The sequence below is a fragment of the Sinohyriopsis cumingii genome, chromosome 19 (assembly GCF_028554795.1).
Source record: "Sinohyriopsis cumingii isolate HCF-2022 chromosome 19, ASM2855479v2, whole genome shotgun sequence".
In the NCBI taxonomy this organism is placed as follows: Eukaryota; Metazoa; Mollusca; class Bivalvia; order Unionida; family Unionidae; genus Sinohyriopsis; species Sinohyriopsis cumingii.
In genome coordinates this window covers 59905432-59921109 of record NC_142979.1, presented here as the reverse complement: position 1 = coordinate 59921109, position 15678 = coordinate 59905432, and the positions used below count along the sequence as shown (strand labels likewise).

At 33.5% G+C, this 15678-nt stretch overlaps 1 long non-coding RNA gene across 3 annotated transcripts; it reads right to left on the bottom strand.

Annotated features, from left to right (window-relative positions):
• Positions 1-2057: 2057 nt before the first annotated feature.
• Positions 2058-14294, bottom strand: LOC149775792 (uncharacterized). 3 transcript variants are annotated; one of them, XR_016416502.1, is made up of 5 exons: positions 14181-14294; positions 13156-13349; positions 9124-9348; positions 7656-7742; positions 2058-7018 (listed from the first exon to the last, which is right to left on the bottom strand). It is a non-coding gene; the product is annotated as an uncharacterized LOC149775792 (long non-coding RNA). The 3 variants fall into 2 exon arrangements; XR_016416503.1 differs by lacking the exons at positions 2058-7018; positions 7656-7742 and having other exon boundaries at positions 8029-9348.
• Positions 14295-15678: the final 1384 nt, after the last annotated feature.

Sequence of the window (15678 nt, the reverse complement as noted above, 5' to 3'; positions counted from 1 at the left end):
TATATGTGTTAAGGCAAAATTAATACCCTAAGGAAGCCCTTTATTTGGGAAATAGAGGCTTTTACAAATGATTTTTTCGTAGGAGCCTTCGTTCGAAGAAATAAACTTGGTCTGTTCGCCCTCCCTGCTGCTGCATCTGCGTCAAGAACAATTAGTCTTTTACACGATATAACTAATCCTTAAAATGTATCACATCGTTCACGGCTTAATCTTACTGATGAAAATTGTTGTCTGCGAATTCCACGCCACTCATCAACAATCAGCACGTCTGGAACTCCTTTTACTCTTTGTAATGATTCCCACTGATCGCCAGGTTTGAATATTATATTGCCAGTAATTTCAGAGTGAGATTGATACTATAATCTGCTTTTGTTTTTCAGTAAACGTCTTTCTGTAACTTACTATAGCTACAGACTGATCTTCGCGTATAGATGTCAATGCTGCTTCAGATTTTCCCATTCCACATGCAGATCCATCTATGTAGTCTTCTTCACGTATTACTCGACATCCTGGATCTCCTTCATGAACAGGCGCTGCATTATACAAATAATATGCAGTTCTCTCTGGAAAATGTCCACGATAATTTCGTTTATGATAATTAGCCTTCAACACGTGTTTAATGAAATCTGGATTTCTCTGAGATCCCGGTAAATTATAAATAACTTGTGCTATCGCCGTATTATTTGACTCACCGTTCAGAAATTTCTTAATCTCTTCGTCAATATCACGAGAAGTTGTTATTCGTTGGTTAGGATTTCTGGGACATATTACAACATAACAATCTGAATAAACATTTACAAGACAAGCATCATATTTATCCTCAATACGATCATAGAAAATATTATATCCATGTCGACGTTCACAGATGATGCAATAATGTCCTGGACGTCTTGATATAACAAGTCTGTTTCTGCTGGATGAAATAATACTCGTGAGTTGATCAGGTTGGCCTGTCAAGGAGTAAGAGATTTTATTTATATCATCTTGTGAAATCTGATCACAATAGATACTTTGATCACTTTCGATTTTATTATCGTTAATTTTTAAATATCTTTCTTGAATTAACGTTGGACAAGAAAGTAATTCAGATGCGGTGAATTTATTGTTGTATGAAATAAGAGTTTTACATAAATTCGTTTCGCCTAATTTGTATGATCTTGTGCCGGAGAGTTTTATACTATAAATTCCAGCTTGTCTATCAATCTGCCATGCTGGATTTTTTTTATCAGCAGTTTTTATGATTAATTCTTTGTCTTTCGACAGATACCGGAGTTGGTTTACATATTACGTGATATCCCGAATTTGTTTCAAACAGAAATATTTTATTTCTACGACAATCACATAAATACGCGAAATAATCAATGACCTCTTCAGTATTTAATTTCTCGTCACTAGGTTTTATTTCGTTCTCTTTGTAAGAATACATGTTCGTTTCGTATTAGTATTTTGTGTCAAGATCAAACACAGGATATCTTTTCTTGTTCGTTGGGATAATTTCAGTGACGGGCGATTGTCTTTAGAAATAAAATTAAAATCATCAACAGAAGTAAAAACATAAAATTTGATGAAATGTCGTATTATTATTCCTTGTAGCAGATAACCACATTCCACAAAAAATATTTAATGATTGTTGTTTATTATCAAAATAAACAGCATTATTAAGCGAGTCGACATAATATGAACAATAATTACGTAAATGAAACCAACCGAACTTAGTGGCATCCTGTAGTTCGTCATCAGGTATGTTTTCAAACGTTTTATTTATATCATCTTCATTTGGTCCAAGACAGTCAAAAAAATCATCATTATCATCATCATCATCATCTGATTTTATATTTAAAGATTTGGAATATATATATTCAACAACTTCATCGGAATTAATCTGACAATATGCAGGGAAAATCTCACATAATAAATTGCAAACATGCTCAGTAGAAACCTGTGATTCTATATTTTGAATCATTATTATTATATCTAATGTCTGATTAAAAATTAGTTATATTTCTTAAACATATTTATATTTTCAATCAAAAACTAATTGTTCTTGACGCAGATGCAGATAATGATGATTTAATATTGTTTCGTGATGAAATGAAAAGATCGACAATGAATTTTGTCATCGACAATTATAAACCGAATCATGGTAAAAAATACAATTTTGAGAATATGTTATAACAACTAAAGTCAGGACACAAGATAACTGTTTACACATAACAAATCTAGCACGAATTATTCTTTATAAAGTCTTGCAAAACAATTACAACACAAAGAATTTCGTGTGGGATATTAACGTGCAGATACCGATTGAGAAGAAAAGAAATTAGACTTCTCCAACATAAATCATGTGTAGGATGTTGTTATCTATAACCACACGCTTGAGGCCGGAGTAAGTATAATCGACGCGAGATTTAAACTTCTATACGTGTTTTCTGAGGAGTTAGGATCAGTCGAAGCAACAAAACAAACATTATACCGATTCAGGTGTGTTAATGAGATTAATTATTCGACAGTAACAAGAAAACGCGATAAAATACCCATGACTCGTGAGGAAATAATAAAAATAATTATGGATCGTGAAAAATTGCTTGATGAAAAAACAATTTTTTTTAAAACACCGAATATCGGTGAAATAAATATTCCATAGGGATTTGCATATATCAGTAATATCATCGATGAAAATAATTCCAGGATGCATTATTTTACCTCACGATTAACCGCAATGATATCAAAGACTGGCTATGAAATAATACAAACTCCAGCAGATGAATTTAAGGCGTGCTTAAAGAAAAAGAGATAAGGAATCTAAGTCACGAAGAAATTAAAACTAATCCCAGCGTTGATGATTTCCTGAAGAATAGTGTTGGTAATCAAATAAAACAACAAACAAACTCGAATATAATTATAAATACAAGTTTGAACTATTACAAATATGATCCTGATGAAAAATTAGAAACATATGCGGCAAAGAGATCATATTTGAATAATCTATTTCAATGTGATGTTGGAAAGTTACCAGCGGATGAAATCGAAACGCTGTACAAGAAATCTCATCGATTAAGACGATCTCAGAAATTAATTGTCGATAAATTTAACAACAGCCAGTCTATCGATGTTACAATGTTTCGATCATATAAAAAAGTCCACGTGAAAAGAGCAACATAATAGAAAATTTCTTGATAATGTTGAATCTGCCCGACATAGCTCCTGCCGATTTGTCAAAAACAAAAATAACTATACCATATATTAGGATGTAGGTCGAAAATATGATGCATAATAAAGATGCATAATAAAGATCGCGGGAGAAATATAAAAATTTGATACAAAAATTGGAAAAACTTATTCCCTGAAATAGAGTTAAAATCACGGAAAGTAGCAACCAGATGTATCATAGAGAAATCAAGAAGATTTAGAAAGGATTCGGTGAAACTTTTTGGAGTTAAAAGGAATAAATGTTTTATCTAGAATTTCTTGAAATTCTTTTTAGCCAGTATAGCATCAGTTTATTTGAATGATTCTTGTTTTGAAAGCAAAATCACATTTTCAAACGTATTCAGCAGGTATATCCACAAACTGGGTTTCATTAAAAATAAACAAGCATTCTTTTTTGTTTGTGTTATCATGCTTATAAGCCAGAGGACACAGCGGTAAGCCTGAGACAAGCCCATCGACCTTAAAACCAATAAATGTGTGCTATCGACTTGTTAACTGAATGCAAATAAATAAGAACTATGGTCAAATTTCAATTGTATATGTACTAGTCGCTGTGTTCATAGCCAAATGGACAGATGTAAGTACTGACCATTGACTTTAATCCAAGGTCAGTTAGGTCAATGAAGCGACACCTGGTTTCGTGTTTGCAAATGGAAGGTTTGATTATCATTCGTGATAGACCAAAAGTTATGCATTATTAAGACTAATCCTGCCTTACCTAGATCATGAAAGCCGGTTCAGCCGTTTGGAAGAAAGGTGGATTTATGTGGCTTTTAGGGTTAGGGTTAAGCTTTTCTGGAGAGAACGTACGAACGGACAAGCCAGATTTAACAGGATTTTACGGCAGTACGTGCCTCATCAAGACCAATAGAAAGGTACCTGGATGATGCAAATCGGTTTAGTAGTTTGGGAGAAAAATAAATGTGATTTTTAGGGTTAGGGTTAGGGTTGTCTGGAGATAACGTAGGAACAGAAACGGCATCTTTGACAGGATTTTCTCTGCAATATTTGCCTCATTTAAGCCGAAAATCAGGTACCTCGCTCCTGAAAATCGGTCTAGCCGTCTGAAAGAAAAGTGGACTTTTGTCTCTTTGTGTTATGGTTAGCGATTAGGGTTAGACTTTTCTGGAAATGACGTACGTACGGATGTTATAGTTTTCACAAGGTTTTCATTGTTCGGAAAAACTGATCCGATCCCCCACCCCACCCACAACATCCGGCCAATGTCAGTGTCATCGAATGTCATTTATACCGAATTATACAAATTTCGTGTTCCGTGAACAGTGATGGGCGATAATAAACACCGTCTAAAATTTTTATAATTCACAATGAATACCGAAATTTAAGTGTGATTCGGACTACAAATGTTAAGGTGACCTTTAGTGCATTGACTTATTCCATCACAACTTTAACTGAAATCGGCTCCCGATTGTATCACCTTTTTTCTAATATAATCCCGCATAGCGAAAAATCTTTTTCAATTCTAATGGCTTTTAAATTGAAACATTAACATGCCTGAAGTGTTCACAAATCTACAATCGTTGCTGGTATACCGAAAACCTTCCGAATGCCAAACATTATTATCCAATTTTTGAAGAATATTTTATAAAAATATATTTTATTTCAGATAATATTTTATTTCATATCAAAGCAATTTAATACATCTAATCTATTCTGTTGAAGTTTGCAGCATTGTATAACAGGTCAGCAGAGATAAGTTAGATATTATGGAAGACCATCCATGAATAAGCATATATGTTGCAAACTTCAGTACATTTCACATACATACATCTTTCCTATAAATACGTGGAGCATATTTAATATGGAGAGAAATTAGCATTTGATATGATCAGATAGGCAAGAAGAACAATCCAGCTAATGTCTTTTGTATTCTTTGCTCTGTTTGCAAACTATTACCTGTATGCAATTTCACCAATCTTTGCTAAGTTGTTCACATTGTAGTTAAGGTTTGATTTGGATTTACGGTTAGGTGTAAGGGTACAGTAACTCTTACATATTTTATTCTCCAAAACTTGCAAAAGAAATAAATCCATTTTGTAAGAGAACTGGCTTAAAATAGTCTTAACAAGTGTCATGATCCATGTTACAGGCAATGACAATACTTTGCTCAAATATGGTACATCCATTTGCACAGTAACTCATCCATTTTTAACCTGTTGTACTGATATAAGTACAGTGTGGTTAGTATATCATCCAACATAACTGAAAGCTAATGTACATTTTTTGCAGAAGTTCTGCTTTTTCTTCTGGCTCCATTGTTGCATAAAAAAACTGCATTTAGTGATTTAATATACCCATTCCCATAGCTCTTGCTGAATATTTAATGTGCTGAATAAAACCGTTGGTTTGCTCACATATTTCAGTGTTAATATTTTGTAACAACATGAGACCTGATGACTTGTACACTGGTGGACACTTATGGGAAAAGCCATGAAATGTGTCATGAGAAAAACGAGTTTTTTTTCCCATAACCAGATTCTCGATTCAAACAGTACTTTTCAAGCTGACAACTAAAATCTAAAAATATTTTTTCTGGGGCATTTTCCATGTATGCATAAGCAGAACATGCGCGACCATTTCTCCCTTCATGTCCTGGTATCATATGATATCCATAGCAATGCCCATAATGCTGTGGGTCAAACCAGAGAAACAAGTATGTTGTACCCTTCCTTCCCACTTCAGAGTAATTTTTTCTGGCATTTTTCTTCACCTCTGGCAGGTTCATCACCGTAAGTACTATTATGAGACATTTTATCAATTGTGTATTAACTCTTAACTAATTACTTTTGAGGGTGAAGTAATATGCTCTCCCAAATTTAGCGGGATTATAACTACGTGGTTTAGGATTAATTTGATCTGGTTCTTTACAGTATGAGAAAAACTGTTTCACTCTTGAAACCAGATGGTCCAAAATTTCTAAAGCTGCTTAGCAGTATTCTTGACTGCAAATAATACATCTCTAATTTCAGGAGAAAACTTGGCAACCCTGTTTATAACACTTGTGTCTAAATTTGAATATTTCCTAAGTAAGTTCAACATAGATTGAAAGTCATCAACAAATCGATAGGGAATAATACTTGAAACGGAATGATTTGAAAATAATATAATAAAAAGAACTGCTAACTTTCTCAATACTCTATTGCTACAACATTCTGTAGAAAAAATATTCAATAGTGAGTGAAAATTTATATCAACAGGTTGTAATAGAATATCATTTCGGGTTATTTCCGCTTCGAAAGGTATTTCATCAGCGTTGCACAAGGTACCAAGCACTCTCTTAGAAAGGTAGAGTAAGTGATTTCTACTCTGAGCTGTATCCTTTGAATCATGGTCACCCTGAGGAAAGTTAATGAATGCCCTCTTATTCCTTCGATGACAAGGACCTATAGTCAAGTAAGTGGTTGGAGTCTCTATTGGTACAACTGTTGAATGTCGAATGTTGAAGCCTATCTTAGTTCCATCAGCAGCTAACATATTTGGAGTAAATTTGCAAATGGAACATGGCTGTCTATAATCTAACATGAACTTACTTATCCAGGAAAAAAACATGCAATAAAAGTATTATTTGACATAAAAGAGGCAGAATTATGACTGACACGTTTGTAGAAGTTATTCATGATTGTACAATACGAGCCAAAAGAAATATAGTTCATAACATGGTCCACAAAGTCCCAGCCAATTTCATCGCCAGCTAAAGTATCCCTAGTAAGTAAGTGGATAGCCTCTCTCTCTCTCCTGGACCTATGTCACAATCCCGAGTACCACTTAAACAACGGCAATACCAAATCTAAATATAAAATAAGATATATCACAATCCCAGTCAACACTTTAACAATGGCGATAACAAAATAACAAATCTAAATATAAAATCACACACACACACACACACACACACACAAGATGTATCATTTACCAAATACATAAAAGATTATACAAACAACACAAATGTAAAAACAAATTCCTTACTGATAAAAAGTTTAGACTCTATAATCTTTTATACTGCTGGAAACACTAAGGCAAGAACCTTGTCTTGACCATTTAAGTCACTCCATTAATATCATAAAATTAGATGCTAATGCATGTTGTGAAATTTGTGAGTTTTCACGAACTAGATTTGTGTTTGTAAAGCAATAGAAAAATTATTCTCCCACATCCCCATAACTTAGTCGATACGTCTTAGCTTAATAAAAAGGACTTATGCATGCAAACATAAGCAACAACATATTTTTCATTTGTCGGTATAAAATGTTTTTTGTGCATATTTATGCTAACAATCTTTGACAGAAAGACAGAATTATGAATAGATAGGACCAAATAAAAATGCCATGCTTTCTAATAAGGTGGGGTCTTAAAAGATGAGTTAGTCTGTCATCAATGAATTGGAGCTCATTGAAAGAATGAAATAATTAATCAACACTTTATACCTTGTGTTTCACATGTCCATGACGTGAATATACAGTGGCAATATGGGATACTGCAATTATCTCTCCATTAGGAAAGGCATATCCTGCCTGAAATCGATGAAACAAAACTGCAAGTAATTCCTTATTAATTGTCAAAATGAATCAAGTATGATTGGAGAAAAGTATAAAGAAAAGACAGCGAATGATTAAGGACCAAAAATTAACCAAATATCTTGTTGCAATGTGGCAAATATTTCCTGAAGATGCAGCATAACCAAAGCGAACATACTTTTATATATTGTGTACAAGATGTCATATCAATTGTGTAGTCCCGGTCCATCTGAACATGTACTGAATCTCACTAACATATGCAGAAAAATAACAAAATACAGGACACTGATACATTTTTTATTATTATGAGATTTCATTTAAATTATGGATATGCATTTAGTACATACATTATATAATTTTACTTAATAATGAATATGCATATGACAACTTGTTTGACAGTCTATCAATCAAAGTACATCCATCCTCGGTCCATAAAAATACTGGAAGTCACAAAGACGATGATAACTCTGTATTCTAGATGTTTTCTTGAGGCAATAACTTTTTTCCAAGCAATTTATCTTTCCTTTATTCCACACTAGTTGATAATACACTAACTCTTCCTTACAGAACTGATAAAAATATCAGTTTCTCCTTGTAAACACCATTGATATTTCTCTAACAGTATGATCATGCTCCCACTCGTAATAAGTCAAACAGCTGATGAAAGATACACTAGGAAAATACTTTATGGTGATTGTCTAATTAAAACTGTAACCAACATTAAATGGTAATTACAGGCTATTTACTTCTGTAACATGAAAATAGTTTGCATACTTGATGTAATGATTTATGTCAAATACATAAAGTTACTGGCCTTGTGGATGTGATCACGAGCATAAAATTGAGCTACCTGAATGCATTTTACCATATCCCCTTATTTAATATTGGTTATTTTCATTCTATTTTAAACGCTTTCTCACAAATTAGGTTTGGCTTGGCATTTTACAGTACAACAACACATGTAGGTTATTGGGGCCGAGTGCCTTGCCAAGAACACACAACTGTAACTGTATTTGGGCTGATCCAATAATAGTATTTGAACATGCACCGTGATGACCATGAGTTTGGCATTTAGCAAATGCAGCTCCAAACTTTGGACAATGAAAAAGTACAAGCAGAGCTAAGTAAGCTAGAGCCACGCTGATTTTAGTTCACGTACACGAGGCACACGGGTTAGGCCTCACTTTCAATCAGTGAGATAATGCAATAACCAGGACTACCTTGATTATCAGCAGTTGTTAGAAAAACATACATTACAAGCCTACATATAGTTTTATGTAATAGCTTAGGAGAAAGCAGAGACAAAAGGATAAGCTACGCATTTTGAAGGGGTTGGTTATAGAAATGGGTTGTTAAGCTGAACATAGCATTTACTTACACCACATTTGCACATGTCTGATACATTTGGTGGCGGCAACTCATGGAATCCACCATCAGGGGCAGTGTGAAGGTATCAATCAATGTCACGGCCAAAACTGGCATCACTAAAGGTATGCCTCAACTGTATGGCCTGCTGCAGCAACAGTGAACCATCTTGCGATGGTGTGTGTCTGCTGAGGCTTGGATACTCCCACAGGCCAGTCTCTTCATTAAATCGATGTCCCTGTTAAAAGGATACATTAAATACAGTCATTTTCTGAAAGGACTACCTGTGTCCTGATAAAATGAAACAAGAGAAATTGGTATTAAGTTTGGCACATATTTGCATCCCCGTCATCAAAGATAATATTCAACCTGTTAGAAGTCTTCAATGGATGAACCAAACATTATGAGTCTGAATGAACAGGTAACATCATACCATGTGACTATCATTTATCTATAAGTATATCCGACGGTAAATAATTTAAGCATTTACAGAAAATATTAATGTAATTCAGACTTCTTTGTAATCTAATATTCTAATATAAAATTTCTGGGGACAATTTTCTATATAATTCTTCTGAGCTATTCATCAATTCAGATATCATTAGAAAGAGAATGATCCGAATATAAGTGTCTGGTTTAATGGAATTTCAAAACTCATGGTACTAGAAAATTCCACTTAAAAAAGAGTTGGAATATATATGAAGGGAGTATCAGCTGTTGATGGTACGTTTATATCCTCAGCAACTGTAGCTGCTAATGCTGGTGGAATCACATCCTCTTCATCTTCATCACCACTAAAATATACAGAATCACTGGAATCAGCAGTTTGTGGCAGTAGATCCATCCATTTGTCAGCATGGACTTTCAATTGATTGAGGTGAAATTGATTGAGGTGAGGACAAAGGATCTCAGCATTGTCAAGATGGAGAACTTTACGTTTTGAAAATGAACAAAGTGCATTACAAACACCAGACTGACAAGATAGACTATTGACAGTGATATGAACAAAGGTACATGTTTTGTCATCATCAGAATACACGGAGAACTTCAAGGTTTTATCAGATGAGGTTGGCATCTGGCAAATAGGTTCATTAATTTGATTGTTGGCAACTTCAGGTTTTTCAATTATCTTATTTTTTGGCCTTGAAGAATTATTTAATAGAGAAGGTATATGGTCACTGATCAATTTATTAAAAAGTCTCATATGGCAGCATTTCACATCACTCAGATCTACCTCATCAAGGTTTTCCTGAGGTATACTTATTGTGGCTAATTGCAGTAATATCCCATACATTCCACAGCTACAATTCAGTTGTGTTATCTATATATGTTTTGGTCAAATGAACATAACAGTCTTCCTGAAACAGTCCAGTTGTCATACTAACTTCATTCATTGTTAAAATATTCACATTAGCTGCAATACGTCGCCCAGTTACATGACCATTTTCAATCAGTGCATATTTGAATTTTATCATAACAAGATCTTTCTTCAGCTATATATCTTCTGAAGAAAACTGAGGGTCTACAGTGTGTATGCTTGTCATCAGTTCTTCATTTGTCAAACGTCTAGTAGGTTCATTACGTCTGTGTTTCGATGCAGGGAAACTATGTCACCGTAATCAGATGACTCAGGTAAACTTTCAAATGTGGAACTAGACTGAGCTGGATCTAAGACAATATTTTTATATTTGGAGCAAATGGAATAGACCTTATGCATTATACCCTCTCTAAAATTGTACAGCACCTGATTCCTTAGTGAAGCAGGTTTATACTTTTCTTTCATATCTGGAATTGATAGCCACTGGGAATAAGAAACTGTCTTGTGCTGCCATTTATGCCAATTTGGAAACATGGAGATACATTGAAGCTGCTGATCCCATGAAACAGGATATTCAAGTGGAACAAAGACATCTGAGAATTTAACTTGTTGGCATGTACAACCTTCAGTTATGTGAGTTTCAAAGGCAGCCCCATCAAAACATTTACTGGCAAAATAATTACTGAAATGTAGGAAAAGAAAACATATTATTCTTTTATTACATTCAAGTTAAAACAAAACTGTGATTAATATTTCTGGATGAAGATTTTATACGAAACATAAGACCCTGCCAAATGACTACACTGCCAAAACAATTGAAAATCTCAAGTAACATTTGTTTCTTTAGTACTTTAGTTACAGATTGCAAAAGGTAAATCCAAACCCATTATGAGATCTCTATCAATTTTTTACCCTGCAAAAATGATCATAAGTCGATTACTGATGTCACATTTCTACAATATCATGCACATACTTGTAAGGCAGCATGTAACAGTGATCACAAACACAATAATAGATGTTTCTTCCAGTAATTGGGATATAAAACTGGTATTATACAGATTCAGTTCTTATTAAAAAAAAGACCAATAACTCAGTCAGCAATTAAGTTGCAAAGACACAATCATTAAAAGAATCAAGTTCACATACAATGCAATTTACCTAATGAATTGTATTTGTTTTTGAGAAAAGGCTACAAACAATTATGCTCACAGCTAGAGGAATGGTGAGCAATTTTATCATATAAAGATGCCAATGCTTCCTCAACATCACACCCCTAGCCCATGATGAAGATGTGTAGAGCTTAACATGTCACAACTGTTATTAAAATAGTGTAAGTAAAATGCCTGTAAAGAAGTTTATCTTCTCATGATGAGCAGAACATGTACCAAGTTTCAGGGCAATCCACTAAATGCTTTGAGCAACCGCATTGACAAAATTTGGTCATACACTGTATCCAACTGTAATCTAGAAATGTCCACAACCCTTACAAAAATCATGGGAGTACAAAGATTTGTACATGCAGTTTTAGATGATTATCGTCACATGTGCCAATTTTCACGATCCTTTCAAAAAGGCACCACTATCGGTAGCATTCACAAGATTCTAATAACGCATTCTGCTGCACGACAATATATCAAACTAAAATGGCAAAAGCATAGTGATTTGTTTATATAAACATTTTCAAATGATGACATTAACCTGCACAGTTACACGGCAAGCCAGTGAAAAATGTGAGACAAGTTGACTTCACAAAATCCTATCATACATTAAATTAATCTAAAAAAGTAAATATCTCTAACTCAAATAGCAGCAGAGATTTGTCAGCATATGTAACTTCAGATGATGAAAATATTTTCCAAATTTCATGGCAATCCAATGAAATTTGAAAAATCAGACGATTCATTAGATTATATCATGCACTGTCTTCAGCTTAAAGTCAATAAAAGGCAATAATTCTAAAGCTGAATTGTTGGAACAGTGATTTGATATGTGCATTGTTTGGTAATGAACATAATATTTTACTGAATTTCATTCAAATATCCATAAAAAAGTTGTACTATTTGCACTTGCAAGATTGTATCATGCGCTGCATTAATCTACAAAAGAAAACTGAACAAAAATTGCAGAAGCACACTGATTCATTGATACATGTATCTTCTGGTGATGACCAATTGGATTTACCATGTTTCCAGTCCAATAAAAGACAAAAGGACTAGTTCAGGGGTCGATTTAGTTGCTGGCTTGCCAGCCCAAGATGCGTGGGTTCTGAGGAGGATCAATTAAAATTGATGGCCACAGGCCCAATAAAATTTTCCTCAGTCATTATTTTCATCTGATTGGGAGAGCCAGTTGATTTTCTGCAGAGCCAGTTGATTTTCACATGAGCTGGTCCAACCAGCCAATGGAAAAAGTCTGTGTCACATCAACCCATGGTAATTGTACTAACAAGACTGTGAAATTCAATGACAGAAAGGGCAATATATATAATAAAAATTGCAGGGGCAAAGTGATTGGTCAATTGAGGCATATTTAGGCAATGGCCAGTACATATAACATGTTTTATGACAACTCATATAAATATATGAGGGACTAATTGTCTTAACAAGTTTGCTGAATGGAAGGACAGACATATATGAATTAGTATATGGGCATTCTTATAACAAATGGAAACTGAAAGACTGATGGAAAAGGTAATTATGATTTCCAGCATTTCTTCTTAATATTTACTTCACACTGCTTGTCTTGGTAGCTCTTTTTCTTCTCTATGTATACCATCACCCCCATACACTCAAAATTGTTTTCTTTGAAAATGTTTGTTTGTACGTCATGAAGGAGATGATCTAAAGACTTTTTAATACTGTTCTTATTTTCGAACAGTATTTTGGAATACCTTCTTCCAGTGGAAGGTAATTTCTTTGACTCTGTAATGAAACAAACAACACACTATTAGCATACATGTTATGGTGTTTAACTTGCCAACTACGGATAATCAAATGTAGGTTATGGCATGCATCTACTTGCCAGCATGCACCAAAATCCATACCATCTGTCAAAAGAACTATACGTGACTATTTCGATGCAAGTTATATACATGGAAAAATATACAAGGTATAGATGTTAAAGTTCTGTAAAATCTACATAAAGTATAAAGGTATTACTGGGTTGAATGGTGCAAATTTTGTTTGCAGGGTTAGTGCTCTTTGTGGATGTCATACACTTTATCTTACTAGTTTCCTTACTGTAGCTGCTTAATATTTAACAATTTGAAGGTCTGATTAAACTGCTTTGATGTTGTCGCCATTTTGGTTTCTGGCTACTTTTCTCTTATAAAATGACATATTTTCCGTTTTTACCACTCATAAGATTATGTGTTCTACTTTGTTTTCTCACGTACCTCGCGAAATAAAAATTACTTGAAATCAAAATGATATACTTGTTTTATGGACACTTCAGTATATTCTGCTGTTTAAGCTGTATTCTCAAACTTGAAGTAGGAGTTGATAAGTGTATATTACTATGGCATCAACACTACAAAGTATAAAATTAAATGCACATTTAAATATTAAACCCAATCTTCTGTTCACATTTCACATCAACAATGCATATCTTGTTCTCACTTCATTTTTGTTCAAAGTAAGGTTTTAAGATAGATGATTTTGTGGCTTCTAAACACTTCAACTATAAAGCTGGCAAGCAACACGTATATTTGGTCAGGTATTAGTAAGAAGAAAAGCCTTGGAAAACGCACAAACCTGGCTCTGGCAGCTTTTTGCATTTCTCGGTTAACAAATTAAAGCACTCTCCTTCAGCTGATTGATATCATCCACTGAAAATATTCCCCCTCCAAAAAAAAACAAAAAAAAAAAAACAATTCCTCGTTTCTATGGCATTCCAGTGTCTGTTTCACAATATCCAAACCTTGAAAGAGAGAAATGTATAGGTAAAATGTTGTCTCAATTCTGGAGATCAACAAATCATGCAGACAATGACTGATCAGCTATACTGCCTCAGAATGAAATGTTAACAATGTTTATCAGATGCAGTATAATTTTACGATATATATATATATATATATATATATATATATATATATATATATATATATATATATATATATATATATATATATATATATATATATATATATATAAAATCCTAAACAGGGAGAAAAGAACATTAAATATTTGTATAAACTGATAACCTGATAGCAACGGTATGTCTATAAATTTTGGCAAAATGACAATCTTAAAGGTAACATAACTGCAACCCTCATGTGCTTTCATTAACCACACATATATGCCAAGAAAATTAATAACTGTTTTCTGACAGTCTTATTTCAATTTAATGATAAATTTTATACAACTACAAATTCAATTTCTAAAAAACTTTCCATTCAGTGGGATAAACAATGCTTTATACTACACTGTTCTAACAAAGCTGATATATCAACATACGTTTTTATACTTTTTGAAAAGTAGTTCAATTTTTATTAAAAAATTTGACATAATTTTTGATAAACAAATAAAAATGGATTTTCATTTTGTTTTTAAATAAGATGATGCTTTTACAGCTTTTACATATTTCTATGAGTTAGTTTAGTCCCCTTTTGTTAATTTTAATATGGTGATTTAACCAATGTCTCATTCAGTATGAACACATGTCATTTAACATATATGACTGGTTTTTGGAAGTTTTAATGAAAAATGTTGTTTATAAAGTTGTGGCAAAATTACAAGGCAGTTGTCTCTAATAGAAGACAAGGCAATGACTAGCATGACTGTGTGTTCATAATCTTCCACCGTTCCTTAGGTATTATGAATTGGACATCAATACTGAACATACCTTGATGTATTGATTATGAATATTATTATTCATCTTAATTAGATAAAGCATGGAACAGATCAGAAATCATGAATTATTATCCCCACACTTTAAAAGTGATTAGGAAATTGTGATTAAACTTTATACAAATTCATCAAAATTGGTACGTAGGTTGCTCATGTGATAACAACCTGCAACTGGGTATAATATTTTTGACCTCTCCCCTGTGGTTCCTTCAAGGTGGTCATAGGTCAAATAATGAGAAAATGCAATTGCAAAGAGATGTCTTAGAATAGAATTTGACAAATGCTTACAAACGTAAGCACAATGTACTCTGTGTTATCATCCCCAGTTAACATCCAGGAAATAGGAGCTAGTTTGAATGTTCTAAAAAGCATGAGCATTTGCTTTAGTGAGCCACAGATGTAG